Source organism: Schistocerca gregaria, chromosome 8 (genome assembly GCF_023897955.1).
Source record: "Schistocerca gregaria isolate iqSchGreg1 chromosome 8, iqSchGreg1.2, whole genome shotgun sequence".
Classification (NCBI taxonomy): Eukaryota; Metazoa; Arthropoda; class Insecta; order Orthoptera; family Acrididae; genus Schistocerca; species Schistocerca gregaria.
Window position 1 is genome coordinate 232,002,350 of NC_064927.1, and position 16,333 is coordinate 232,018,682.

Here is a 16,333-nt window from a genome sequence, read left to right on the forward strand (position 1 = left end):
TTGGTAACTATATGACTATTAGTGGTTAGTGCCTTCAGTAGTTACAGTCTTTTATTTAGCTGGCAGTATTGGCGCCCTCTGTATTGCAGCAGTTCGAGTGACAAAGATTTTTGTGAGGTAAGTGATTCGGCAAAGGTGTAGGTTATTATTAGTCAAGATTATTAAAAGTCAGATTGTGGTGCGCTAAAATGTTGTGTGTCAGTTTAGAAAAAATAAAGAGAAAACAGTCTCAGTGCGTTCAATTTCATACTGCTGTTTGAAAATCAAGTAACGTAGAAGTTTTACCAGCACAGTCACTCTTTACGTTCAAAGGGGAAGTTACAACTGCATGTGAAGCTTCTGTGTTTAAGATACCTACGTACATTATTCCAAAATTACATGCAATCCTCGATAATAAATCGCATTGGACCTTTAACAAGTGAATAATCACAGTATTTTTATCTCTAATGCTAAACAGTTATAGAGACACTGAACTAAATAAATCAGAATGTGAACATAATCTGAATGGAAACTCACTGATCCCCAAGAGACGCAAAACAACATTTAATTCTGGCAAGCTGTGCTACAGTAGATAATCAGCTATGCCTTGGATCCATTTGCCAGAAATAAATCACGCTGCTCTGTTGTCATTTAAGCAATCTTGCCAAGTGCAAAGCAACATAGTGCGCCAGCTTAACTCACAGTCAACAGTCAGCTCTCTCAAACTGCAGTGTGAATCTTAAACACTTTTCCTTTAAAACTTTCGAACATCCAGTGGGACGAGGAGGCTTAATACATATATAGAGGCTTAATGATGTGTTTCAGTCACCAAAATTAAAAACACGTGAGCAAGAGTGCAATACTGATCATTGTCATGCATTACTGATCATAGCGCACGGGGCTGGTTAACGTTCTTCAATAAATTCCAAATTACAGCAACAGGATTCCAAAATTAGGCCTCTGCACCAGTACGCACGTCTGATTCCAACTATTTTTGACCACCAAGTCTTTCTCCTTCCCGCAGGCTGACGATTTGACAACAACTGGAACTTAGAATATAGAGAGTCTTCATTAAACATCTACTTAGAAAAAAGTACTTACCGCGTCCAGTATCGCTTACGAAACTGCTCGTTCTCACACTGTCACAACCAGTCATCACCCCCCCCCCCCTGACAAACAAGAATTTTGTAAAATCATTCTTGCTAAGTCATATAGTAAGGAACATTCAAGAAATGTGTTCTCAAGAAAAAGGATCGTATATACATCGGGGCGTCAGAAGCAGGCCGAAAAGCTTTTAAAGGTACTGCAGTGTAGGCTGTCCTGAGAAATATCTGTAAGAAAATCGATATGTTTCGCGTTTACGAGTTAATTAGCATTGAAGTTAGCCATTCAGGCTGTTGGGTTGAAAATCAAGCGGCTCGCCAGATACAGTGTCGCCAAATGCAGTACAAAAATTTGGACATGGAGTGGTAGTAAAGACCGAATCCGTGCCAAAGGCAGAGCAATCTCGTGCTTTATCATCTAAGCTATGTGTACACTGATACTGATTTTATATAGCGGGCCGCTGGAGTTTGCGCGTACATTGACTAAAATCATATCGATTTTTTTCCTAACACTCATTACACAGTATAACCTATCCTAAAACGCACTTACAACCTTTTGATACTGTTTCTAACCACCCTGAATAAGAAAACAGACAAAAGCACATGAAGTTTTCCAGCCAACGATTATTACGTATAGAGAAACTAAACAATTGATACATAATCCAGAATGTCATTAGTAGGTGAAAAGAGAACTCAGAATGTTATGCTCGCTGCCAAGTTCACAAGATATATTCCAAAAGAAAATAATTTATAGAAGGTTGTGTAGTAACTTCATCATTACTGTAAAAGGAAAACGTAAGACACGGATCGACAAACGGGAATTTTACCTCTTGAGCGAAGAAATAAGCTGAACGGTTTTCAACTGTTGCTAATATGTCGACAGTGAAATATTAAATGTCTTTAAAACCATGTAAACTGTTCTGCGAAAGTGGAGGTAAAAAAGCCTATGGGAGAGAGCCATGCACACAAAGAAGAAAATGTCTAATTAATGGCAAAATTCACATAGAGCATATTTGTTATGTATATTCATATATATTACACTACTAGATGGTTCATGTGGTCACAATTGAGCACAAAGGAACATATTTGTAGGCAGATGGCAAGCTCAAGGAGCTCAGTAAAGTGATAAGTTTCTCCACGGGCAGCCCGAATATCCAGACGAAATAACAATGCCCGTCTCAGGGAGGACAAGAAGTTCAATCATTTTCTCCTCCGACAGTTCAAAGTTTCAGTATTGTGGAAAAAGCTGTAATATTGGCTTTCTTCTATCATCCATTGTCACCCATTCGTCATATGGTCTATTTGAAGTGAAAAGACAAAGTGGCGAAATAAGAATCTGGTAATGTTTAATTACTGGGACACTTGATACAGTGCCAACTATGCGACCCTGGTCTTAATGGAAATTAAGCGTTTCCGTACCTTGCTTCTACAGAATAAATGATAGCGAAATTGGCATTATGATAAATGTATCAATATATGATGTATTCTGAACAAGCAAGATAAGCAAAGACTTCATATATATAATCACACACACATGCACATATATATGTTTCAGCGAAAATATCTTCGGTACAAAAATACACCACACACACACACACACACACACACACACACACACACAGCTGTATGGGAACATCGTTCCCTAAACAACAAGCCTAGAAACGACATCCATCCGATATCAACATTAAAGATTTTTCAGAAGAACTAGCAAAACAAATCTGGGAAAAAGTGTATAACGAAACCAACGTGAATATGGAGTGCTCTAAATTCTTCACATTATTTAAATCGAACTTAGAAAAGGCATTTCCGAAAGTATGCATGTCTATATCAAAATCTCACAAAAATGATGGATAACAGCATGAAGCAAAGCAAGCGCTGTATCATGTATAAGATACAGAGGCGAGAGAGTGCACGGGACTTACCCTAGTTCACTGCTAGTAGCGTCACGTCATCGTAACGCGCCTGCATATAGTATTGCACCACATTTAGCATAAAAGTAAAAATTAAGATTTGTGTGTAAAACTTTGTTAAAGTATAGTTCTATGTAATAATGTTTCAGGTAACAAATCTTAATGTTATAAAATTAGTAGTTTACGTAAAATTCACGTTTTGAAAGAAAAATAGGAGGCGCTAAATAATGACGCTAGGAAGCCAAAATTTGGTGAGAAGGTGCAGTAAGAAGTCATTAATGAGTGGTGCTGGTTTCCAAAACCATAAAACTAAAATTGACTCCAGAATCCGCGTTTTTCGGAAAAATCAGAGGCGCGAAATAATAGAGCTACAATATTGAAAATTGGTAGGATGCTTCAGTTCACCCTAATAATAATAATGGAAATACCACAATCAGTTACCTCTTCTAGTTTTTTAGTAATTTAGTAAAAACTACTTTTGTGAGTAAAATGTACATAAGCATTATAGATTAAGTATTTTAAATTTTAATGATAAAACAAATTCTTTAAGACCAATGATCAGATAGGACAATTAACAAAGCTACACCAAGTTTTAGTCTTGTAGCATAATTAACAGCTGATACAAGTCTTGATAAAGTTATGGTTCAGAGGTAACAATCTACCGTTAGTTCCATTGTAAAAATTCTAGAGAGTAAAGTTTTAATTTTAGCGGGCTGAGATTTTCTACGTGCTTCTGTACTGCTCAGATGTATGTATACAAAAATTGAGAAGTTTGTAAAGCTATTATTAAATGTGGTATTTAAGATTATGTGCCTGAGATAGCGATCATTTGGAGGCTGCTGGCATCTGCATAGGAACGAAAAGAACAGATGCTCTCTTGGCGGTACGCGCCGGAGCTATATAAAAAGAGCGGCAGAGGCAGTAGTAAGCTCACTCCGCATTAGACCAACGCCTAGTCCACGCGAGCTTAACGTCCGATCGCGCCTCGCCTCGGGTGACGTCATAGCGGGCTGTGACATGCGCATACTTAGCAATGTAAACGGACATTGAAAATCGCGAGGACTGTACACCGTCCTGGATCGTTTAGACTTCGGTAACAAACTGTTATTGTGCCGTCCGTGTGAAGTATAATTCCGCGTGGCAAGTGGTGACTAACTCCACTTTTAAGGCGAGCATTAATCTTTTTTTTTTTTTACATTATTGCGAACTATTAATAGAGCACCGTTAGTTAGAGTAATGAACTATTCGGGAGGAACTTGCTGTAGAAGTCGCCTCTGAACTATTAAACGATTGGCTGAATTAACAATATTTAATGTCTTTAGCATTTTCAGAAGTTTCGAGTAATTTGTGTGAGCCTTTAAGATAATAAAATCTTGTTTGGAACTTTAAATTTTATTGAAGCAGCCCTAATCCCGTGAAGAACTATGGATATTTTTCGTTTAGCTGGGCTGTACAGGAATGTGGCCGTGCAGACTGGGAACTAAGGTCAGTAAGTTTCCCTTCGCTTTCTGACTGGCCACCAAATTAGTTGCCAGGCTCGCGTGATTTAAGGTGGCAATGTTCAACTTTCATTCAACATTAAACAACGACTTCTTCGCCGTCCTACATATGTTGCATCGGCAATTGTCTGTTACGTGAAATGAACATTCAAACAACTCATTCGACAACTTCTTCGCCGCCCCACATATGGTGCTTATCGGCCGGGAAAACTGAATTAAAAGCAAATAAAAGTGCTCGATGTGTGAAAGCGATTGGTATAAATTAACGAACTCGGTAGGCAATAACAGGACACTGAATTGAACTAGTGTGGGAACAGTGTTACCAGTAAAGGCGGGTGTAGTGTATAAACAATAAGTGTCTACCGCTGTACGTTGGTTAGTGACGATGGTGAGGAAGGCGACGATGCTGGATCGCGGCTGCCGACGGCGCTGAGACTAAAGGAAGACGGTGCGTCATCGCGGAGCTGCGCTGATCTGCGAGACAGCTGCCGGCTGCGCCGAGCGGTCAACGGTGCCTTGCTGCCCCCCCCTGGAGCTATTGCAGTAGGCGATTCCTGTGGCGGTACTCGACGCTACAGCTGCTGCTGCTGCCTTCAATACGTCGCGACGCGTCGCATCACGATTGCTGGTACACCGCGACGACATCATTCGTCGAAATCAAGCATTTAAGTTAAGTCAAAGACTTTTAAAATATTTATTAACTGCTGCTAACAAACTAAAAGATATGGAAAGTAGTGTACATTTCAGAAGGGAACCGGTCTCTGACCAAGAATCCTCAGGATCAGGAATTGAGTTTAATGAGGATGGTTCCATTAATCCCTCAAATATTGAACTAGAACGTAATTTGTCACCAGTAAATTATGACTTTAATTTAAATGAGAGTGCAGGGATGCAATCAATAAGTGAAATAGAAGTCAAAAGGGAGCCAGTAGAGTTGCTAACTTTGTCAGGTAGTGAAACTGAGCTCAATATATCTCCAGCTCAGTCAAGTCAAGAGATACAAAGTATCAAGGTAGAAGCTCCGGATTGGATGCAAATACTGTTTGCCAAACTCGAATCAAACCAAAATAAAATTGAGGCTAAAATTGAAAATAGTTATAAAAAGTTGGAGAATAAAATTGAGGTTAGTAATAAAGAACTAAAAGAAGAACTGCAATCAAAATGGAATAGTTTGAATTATAAGATAGATGCTATTCATCATGACATTCAAGTAAAAGTAGGGCAACAGTTAACTAAAATGCATAGTACTTTCAAATGTGAAATAGATCAAATTCAAAAAAATTATCAAGAGGCAGATGAACTTTTGGAAGTGAGGTTGTCCGAAAGATTGAGCAACGAGTCCAAACTTTGCTCTGACAAAGTTAAAGAGGTACAAATTAAAGTAGATACTTGTCAGAAAAACATTGAGAAAGTAAAAGAAACCTGTACCGAAATTCGTGGTGCAGTGGAACAAAGATGTTCTGCCAGGATAGAAGCAGTAGAGTCACAAGTAGAGGAATTAAATACTAACATTGCTAACCTAGAAAATAGAGTAACCTCTGTTAATTCTAGTCATTCTACTGTACAGCATGTGACTTCAGTTGACGCCGCTTTTATAGGGTGTCGACAGTTTTTGCGCTTTGATCCTGATAAGTACATTCACCCTCTTGAATTTTGGAATGACTTTGAGGATGTTCTCCCCAACACTTGGTCAGAAAGAGAAAAAATTTCATTTATAAGAAGTCATTTGTCAGGTGATGCTTTGCGATGGTCAGCGGATGTAATGATCAAATGTAAAACTTTATCTGAATTTAAGTCTGCATTTCTCAACGAATACTGGTCACATAACAAACAAAATGATGTGTTAAGGGAATTCTGGAGTGGTAAGAATTTTTTCCCAGGGCGTGAATCAGTAAAGGATTTCGCTAGGAAGTGGGTTTCAAGACTGTCACATTTGACAGAAAAGATGAAGCCAGATATGATCATTATGGGTTTAGAAGGTAAGCTGCCGTGGTACTGGCAGAAGAGGATCATTTCCGCCCCTAGAGATAATATAGACAAATTTATTGAATATCTGGAAAGAGTGGAAAGAGTAGCTGCTGCTGAGGAGCAGGTGCAGCAGAATAACAAATCTTCTAACAATCACGTACAAAATAATGGAAACGTGAACGTTAGAAATATGGAAGTTAGGCACACCAAAACAAACTATCGAAACCAAAGCCGTGGCAGAGGAAGAGGGGGTAGATACTCACCACGCTTTCGTAACAACTACTATGACGAAAGTGGAGAAGTAAATATTATGCCATTAAGACAAGAAGGGAGTCATGATGCTACTATATCTAGTGGTGTCACAGATGAACACAACAGGCCGCGTGTGGGAAACTAAATCCCGTCTATGAGGAAACTGGCGCTCACCAGGCGGTAACAGTAACACAGCCAGTGACGGAAACACAGACAATCAGCCAACATACACAGACAGACAACATGGATGACGAAATAAATACAGATAATACCAGTGATGTGTTAAGCCACTCTCACAAAATAGTGGATAGTATTTTGGATACACTAGAAAAATGGGTCAAGGAAGAACAGGAACTCAAGGTAGATAATGGGGAAGAAATAGATAATGGGTTTGAGTCTGATGGGAATAATGATGAAGTAAAAGCTTACATCTTCGATGAAAATGGCAATCTAATAGCTGAAGTAGAAGTAGCAGAAGTAGAATCAGTACTGCAAAACTTTAGAGAGGAGGAAATGATGAATGAAGGGGGTAGAAATAGTAACGAGGTGAAAGAATCTAGTAGCTGTGTAAACGTGCCACAAATGGTTGAAGGTGACGACATTCTTATGAACAGCAATATTGCGCAGGGACGCAGTTGCTCAGAGGTAGAGGATAGTTTGGCTGATGTGCAGCAAACAAAAGTAGAAAAAGTCGTCAGATGCTTCGATTTAAAGTTAGTGGACAGATTAGAGAAAGCAGCTAAGATTATAGAGCATGACGAGCCCCAGGATGTAAATGTAAATGTAATTGCAACTGATCAGAATTACTTTAGCTGGAAGAACATAGAACGAGATTTATTAGACGAGGTGTGTGAGCAACCTGTTCAATGTAAAATAACTCACCCTGTTATCAAAGTAAACATATCAGGAGTCACTGTGCGTTGTCTGCTTGACAGTGGCAGTGAAGCAAGTGCTTTATCACAAACATTTTTTGACACCATACCCAATAAAGAGAAGTTAACAGTTATGAAAGTAAGTGGCTTAAAGATTATAGGTGCTACTGGAAAAGTCTCTAGACCAGTTCAACACGAAGCTTTGATACCCATTGGTATAAGTGACGTAGTAATAGATCATCCTTGTTTGATTGTGCTAGGCTTAAGTGTTGATATGTTGATTGGTACTGATTTCTTATCAAAGTACCAGGGAAAGATCAATTTTGATCAGAACAACTTAATTTTAACTTTACCTGACTCTAAAGTGATAAGAGAGTCTTTTATAGGAAGTCATATAGGCGGTAGTAATGAAACTTGGGAACTGCCTATTAGAGTAATAAAGAATAAAGGATACTTGCAGGAAAATTTGGTTTTCAGTGAGAATGAGGAAAGTGCTAAGGTTGAAGAGAGACACATCCTAAAGGAATTTAAAATTAACAGTAATTAATTACTGTAGGGAGTCTGCCACTCTTTGGCGGATACACGGTTTGGCGTACCGCGCAGTCCCAGCTGGGTGAAACTTTATTTCCTTTTCAAGTTTCATTCCCTTCTTCTGGTCTATCATAACAGGTAAGAATCACATATGTCTTCATGTTGTATATATGCTATTAGGTTTTAAGTATTCTTAGTAAGGATCTACCTAGTGAATGGCAAAACAAAAGTCTGAGTACCAATAAGAGGCAAACATGGCTAAAATAAATAAATTAAAATATTTCATGTAATTGTAAAGGGTTAGAAACTACAACTAAGAGAGACACTTTGCAGTATACGAAGTACGGTATGAATATGAATAATCCATGAGATTATGCAGAAGGTAGTATGTTGCTAGAAATAAGGTTGTCTGAAGGAAAACAGCGTAAGAAGGTAATGCTCATAGAGGCAAGCAATGGCGTTTTAGAATTAAATAAATGGAGATGTGTGGAAGTGGTGTGAGGATCGCACCAAATATATAGAAACAGGACGTCAATAGGCTGACAAAAGGAAAAGGGAGAAAGAAGTGGAGAAATGAAGTATTTTGAATCTGGAAGAAAAGGGAGAAAATGAATAAGGTGAAGAAGTGAAGTAAGTAAATTGAAGTAAATGATGTAGGATTAAAGAATAATTCCCTCACGTCTCGTGAAATGGTGAAAAACGCTAAATCTTGCTTGAGGCAAATAAATAGTTAAACAGACAACAGAAACACACAAATATTGGAAAATGCAGAAATTTGGAATCGGTATACTGAAAATAACTAATTTCTTTAGTAATTCATACAATAAAGCAAAGTGCTGGTCAGCAAATGACTTCTTTGATGAACTAATCCATACGATAATTAAGCCAGAGTACATTAAAACTAAAAGGTTACTCAATTTTCTAAGTTGAAGCAAGATCTTAATATATTAATTTGCTAAAAGAATTTTCACTATTTAGGAACCTAAAAGATTATTTATGAAAGAAGAAAGTAGGAGCTATTGTATCAGATACGACTTAGTGCTAAATGTCTTTCTGACAACTTCACAATTAGTAAAATAGTGCCAGAATATAAACTATAAAATGTACTTTGTCCTACCTTAAATATAAGTTGAAAACAGAAACTTAGACTGTATTGTCTGTTTCTCAGGGACATGCAGGCTGCATGAATGACTGACAACAAGCGGTAGGGAGATTGGAAGTAGAGACGCAAACCACAGTGAATACAATTTCCTCCCACAATTTTGTCAATCAGTGAAATTAAATGAGTGTTACAATAGGACACCCACCACAGTGCCGAGTATTATAGTAAAAGAAAAATGTGAGTGCGTTGCAGTGATAAAAGTCGTGTGTATTTTCTTTTTCAGGAAGAGACTGATTTTAAAGAAAAAAAAAATATAACTATTTTGTAACCATTGAAAAATTTATATTTCCATTTAAATGTATGTAAATAATTTGTGAATGTCTTCTGTACTAGGTTTTCTATGTGTATATGAGTATGGTTATTTTGTGTATGTAGTAATAAGGAATTTCCTAAGAAGAAGCAACTTAAGTTGAAAGAGGTATACTAAAGTAATCCATCGCTTGTTTGTTCTTTTAGAAATTTAATTTTGTTCAAAAATAGATTTTCACGAAAATTAAAAAGGGGGTGATGAAGCAAAGCAAGCGCTGTACCATGTATAAGATACAGAGGCGAGCGAGTGCACGGGACTTACCCTAGTTCACTGCTAGTAGCGTCACGTCATCGTAACGCGCCTGCATATAGTATTGCACCACATTTAACATAAAAGTAAAAATTAAGATTTGTGTGTAAAACTTTGTTAAAGTATAGTTCTATGTAATAATGTTTCAGGTAACAAATCTTAATGTTATAAAATTAGTAGTTTACGTAAAATTCACGTTTTGAAAGAAAAATAGGAGGCGCTAAATAATGACGCTAGGAAGCCAAAATTTGGTGAGAAGGTGCAGTAAGAAGTCATTAATGAGTGGTGCTGGTTTCCAAAACCATAAAACTAAAATTGACTCCAGAATCCGCGTTTTTCGGAAAAATCAGAGGCGCGAAATAATAGAGCTACAATATTGAAAATTGGTAGGATGCTTCAGTTCACCCTAATAATAATAATGGAAATACCACAATCAGTTACCTCTTCTAGTTTTTTAGTAATTTAGTAAAAACTACTTTTGTGAGTAAAATATACATAAGCATTATAGATTAAGTACTTTAAATTTTAATGATAAAACAAATTCTTTAAGACCAATGATCAGATAGGACAATTAACAAAGCTACACCAAGTTTTAGTCTTGTAGCATAATTAACAGCTGATACAAGTCTTGATAAAGTTATGGTTCAGAGGTAACAATCTACCGTTAGTTCCATTGTAAAAATTCTAGAGAGTAAAGTTTTAATTTTAGCGGGCTGAGATTTTCTACGTGCTTCTGTACTGCTCAGATGTATGTATACAAAAATTGAGAAGTTTGTAAAGCTATTATTAAATGTGATAATTAAGATTATGTGCCTGAGATAGCGATCATTTGGAGGCTGCTGGCATCTGCATAGGAACGAAAAGAACAGATGCTCTCTTGGCGGTACGCGCCGGAGCTATATAAAAAGAGCGGCAGAGGCAGTAGTAAGCTCACTCCGCATTAGACCAACGCCTAGTCCACGCGAGCTTAACGTCCGATCGCGCCTCGCCTCGGGTGACGTCATAGCGGGCTGTGACATGCGCATACTTAGCAATGTAAACGGACATTGAAAATCGCGAGGACTGTACACCGTCCTGGATCGTTTAGACTTCGGTAACAAACTGTTATTGTGCCGTCCGTGTGAAGTATAATTCCGCGTGGCAAGTGGTGACTAACTCCACTTTTAAGGCGAGCATTAATCTTTTTTTTTTTTACATTATTGCGAACTATTAATAGAGCACCGTTAGTTAGAGTAATGAACTATTCGGGAGGAACTTGCTGTAGAAGTCGCCTCTGAACTATTAAACGATTGGCTGAATTAACAATATTTAATGTCTTTAGCATTTTCAGAAGTTTCGAGTAATTTGTGTGAGCCTTTAAGATAATAAAATCTTGTTTGGAACTTTAAATTTTATTGAAGCAGCCCTAATCCCGTGAAGAACTATGGATATTTTTCGTTTAGCTGGGCTGTACAGGAATGTGGCCGTGCAGACTGGGAACTAAGGTCAGTAAGTTTCCCTTCGCTTTCTGACTGGCCACCAAATTAGTTGCCAGGCTCGCGTGATTTAAGGTGGCAATGTTCAACTTTCATTCAACATTAAACAACGACTTCTTCGCCGTCCTACATATGTTGCATCGGCAATTGTCTGTTACGTGAAATGAACATTCAAACAACTCATTCGACAACTTCTTCGCCGCCCCACAAGCAGGTATTAACAAGCCCTTCCAAACACTTAAATACCTCAGTTCCATGAAAAAGAGTCGCAATGATCCAGAATTCCTAAGCTTCTATCATAGATACAAAAAGGTATATAGGAAATAGCTGATTGCTGCCAAAAGTCATTCTGTGACAATATAATATATAATGCAGAGAATAAAAGCAAATCAGTCTGGAATGTTATAAAAAAGCCAACGGGGAGAGCAAATAAGTGCAGAATAACATACTGCTAAGGCAGGAGGATAAGGTAATAAATGATCCACAACACTTAGGAAACTATGTAAGTAAGTATTTTGCAACTAATGCAGAGAGGTTACAGCAAAAATTCCCTAAAACAAATATAACTCCTCTAAATAATATTGTGCTAAATACAACGGTTACTTCCAACCACAAAGAACAAGTCAATAAAACTGTTCAAAAACTGGAAAATATAAAGGCAGTAGGTGTAGATGAAGTATCAGTGTGTGTACTAAAACAACGCAGAGGGCTTATACAAAGCCCCTTAACAAACTTAACAAATGAATCCCTCACATCAGGGTCATTTCCAGAAAAGTTAAAACAGACAAGAGTTGTACTTTCGCTTAAGAAAGGTAATGCAGAAGACATAGAACATTAGCGGCTCATTTCCCTGCTGTCACCGTTTTCAAAAATAATAGAAACAATTATGAAAGACAGATTAATGAATTATCTGAATTCCCTTTAAGAGAATCGCAGTTGGGTTTCAGAAGTGGCAAAAATACGGAGTCAGCCATAGTAGAATTCACAAATGTTGTACTTGATGCCCTTGACAAGGATGAGTGTGTCACTGGCATATTTTTGGATATTTCTAAAGCCTTTGATGTAGTAGACTGCAAAATTCCACTGAATAAATTAGAACCATTAGGAATAAGAGGAGTAGCAAATGACTTGTCTCGATCATACCTAGCAGGTGGGGTACAAAGAGTAGAGATAACACATACATCAAACAGATCTAAACATTTAGATAAAACACCTATCAGAACCAAAATACGTACATTAATATAGGGGTTCCGCAATGTAGCATATTAGGACCAATAATTTTCCTGATATAGATCCATGACTTTCCCAGTAGTGTTACTCATGTCAAAAAAATTCACTGATGCCGGAAATATCATAGTTACTGAGAAAACAAGAGAATTCGTTGCAGAGAAAGCAAATGAAATTCTCTAGGAACTTTATGATAGGTCAATAATCAATAAAGTGATTGTGAGCATAAAGAAAACTAATGCCATGAATATCAGTTTGAAGGGGAAAAATTGAAGTGTTAAATTAAATGTAGATGTCACCTCTATAGATTGTGTAACGAATGCATAATTACTAGGAATGAATATCGAGTCTCATTTGAAGTGGTGTGAATGCACAAAGATACTTGCAAACAGAATGTCATCAGCATTTTATGCCCATAGAATCCTATCATCAGTGTGCACCATGCAATGTCTTTTAGTGAAATACTATTCATATGTATACTCAATTCTTAGCTATGGCGTAAGTTTTTGGGGAACAAATGCACAAAACATGAACAAAATTTTTAAACTGCAGAAAAGAGCCATAACAATAATAACCAAAAATTGTAGTCGAGCTCACTGTAAATATCTGTTCCTAACAGTGGGGAATATAACTGCTCCACGTGAATACATTTACCAGTCAGTTGTACACATCAAAAATAACACTGGTACTGCACAAAGAGCTTTGTCCATGGCCATGGAACAAGAGCTACACTCAACATACATTTACCAAGAAAATATAAACATAATACTCAAAACAGCATTTTCTGCCAAAGCACAAAGCTGTAGAATAAATTACCAATAGAGATTAAAGTAATCGCAAAAATGCACTTTTTTTTACAGGCAGCCTAATAGCACCTGTTATACAATACATTTTGTACCTTGAAGGATTACTTAGATAAAACGGAGTGGGAATGTCCTAAAAACAAGTTATACAAATAAATAACCATAGTGATTATAAAACATCCAACGTTCCACATAACTCCTGCACACTATATTTTTGTTCCTTCTTTCTTCCTTTTCTTGATATACTTACCCCCAACCTACGCATAGTGCAATACTAACACCTCTTTCTGCGCTCAACATCTCACTCATTATTGAGGGATTTTGACTCAGTTTTTCAGGATTGCAAATGAGAAGTTGCGGTACAGAAAATGGTCCTGAGACACAGTGTGTGTGTGTGTGTGTGTGTGTGTGTGTGTGTGTGTGTGTGTGTGTGTTTGTGTTTGTGTGCGTAGTGAGTTAAGTGTTATGAAACAATGCGTGTATAGTACTGATAGTGTGATATGAGTGAACATTGTGGCCTTACAGTATTTATTAAGTTTTTTTTAAGTATTGTATACTAGTAGTTAATCTAATCTTTGTGTGTAATTAAAAGTCTGTAAATTTATGTGTATACGAATCAGCTTATTTTAAATTGGTCTTAACTCTAAATACTTTGGCATGTGCTACATCCTTGTAAAAAGAGATCTATGGATGAATAAAGCTACTACTACTACTACTACTACTACTACTAAAATATCTTCAGAACAAAGATACATACTGAAAAACGACTTTCACTGACATGAATGTAAGACTCGGGCTCGAAAAAATAAATACTATGGAACATTTTAAAACGTAGCCTACTTAACGTAACTTTATACTCACTAGTGGGTGAATGTAACCGCTAATGATGTTAAATTGAAGCCTGTGTGTTTGTAGTACCTACATACATTATTACGTATATTATATGCAATTCTCATGAATTTAACCCGTCTGACCCACCATGAGTGAATAATTTCAATACTTTGATCTCTAATGCAAAACACAGAGCTAAATAACGTCAGAATGTAAATATCATCTCAATGGACATCACTGAACACGCAACGCAATATTTAACTCTGGTCCTAATAATCAGTTAGATGTACCTATGTGACGATTATCAGCTCTGCTTCGCAACTGCTTGTCTGAAATAAATCTAGCTGCTTTGTTATAATTTAATCAAGCCTGCCGTATGAAATGAAACATGCTGCGCCAGCCTAACTCACAGTTAATAGTGCGATCTCACTAAGTGCAATGCGAGCCCAAGACACTTTTCATTCAGAACTTTTAAATAGAAAGTTTGATGTGGATCTTAATGCCGAATAATGTAAAAAGCTAATTGCACATCGGCCTTGTGCTTTAATCAACGAAACTGAATGTGTTTGAACAACAACCTTTTGTCTCATTACTGTTCATTGTTACTATAATACGAAACTAGACACAAACACCTTCATATAAACGCTTTAGGCAAAACTTCAAACGTTCACATAATTAGCTCTTTAAATAAAATTTAGATTTTTATTCAAAGACGAAAACGAGTAAAGAGTGATACATTCTTTTCCTGAGTTCATGAGTTCACGAGATCATAAAAATAAAAATATCAGAGAGTGAAAACTTCATTCTAATATCTTAACAGTCAAGTACTGTAAGACAGGAAAATTTGTGAAACAAAACTAAAAAATTGTTCTCTCCACGCGATATCCCACTTTCTGCAAAACTCGTGCACGCATATGGATATTACCTTATTTAATAAGTACCAAATTACTGCAACAGCATTCCGAAATTAGGTCTCCGCACAAGTACACATATTTGCTTCCAACCATGATCTGCAGCAAATTGTCTCCCGCGCGGGCGCGTACTGAGTGGTTGACAACAACTTTAACTTTGGAATCCAGAGAGTTTTTTTGTACATGTACGCAGAAAATTTTCTTACTGTGGTGAATATCGCTTACAAATCTGCCACCTTTCATACTGTAACAACGCTTCACAGCCTACAATTGGTAATATCAGTTGCTCATTCTTATCGGTGCAGTCATTACGTTCATCGTAATATCTGCTCTAATGGGTCTTCTGCTCCGTGATGGCGTCATTCAGATACAATTCTAATACCTCTGTCAACATTCCATTTGAAACGTGAAAGTTGTTGCAGATTACAACTGTATTTCGCACCAGGACTCGAACCTGAGACCTTTGCCTTTCTCGGAGAAGTGTTCTACCGACTGAGTTATCCAAGCATGAATTAAAAAACGCCTTCACAGTTTTACTTCCCTCTCTACCCCACCTCATCTACTATCTTAAAAACTTCACAAAAGTTCTCCTGCATGACTTGTGCAACTAGCACTCCTGAATTAATGGATCTCGCGGGACGTTTTTACCAGTGCACACTATGCAGCAGAGTGGAAAATTATTCTGGAATCACTCATGTTATAGTTCATTGTTTCTTAAGCGTCCAGTTTGGATGATAAACCAAATGTTGTGGAACTGCAACCACGTGTCACTATTTTCTGAAATCCGACTTTTTGTGGACTTCGGGTCTTATGGCAATTTTTCATCAAAATGATGAAACGCATTCTTGGTGCATTTTAGACATACATACATTGATGCACCAATGTTGAAAAGAAAACACAATGATATTAAATTGAAATATGTTGGTTCTCATTTCCTCGGCGAGAGCATGGCGGTAAACCATGAAACAATATTGCGTAGCTTTCCACCCACTACTTGGGTTGTTCGAATTGCACCCTTTCTTGTATTCTCCTTGTACGTTACCAGTCATTGTTTCATTTCCACTACTGGAAGTTCTTGAGATGTCAGGACGCCATAAGCACACGGGTTGGTCGATATCTGCGGATGTTCTCTGCTCGAAGGTGTGATTGTAAATAACACTTATACGGTAACGTACTGCCTGTTACGACGTAACAGTTACGACACTTCTGTTTCCCAGCAAACACTCTGATAGTTAAAATGTACAACAGCAA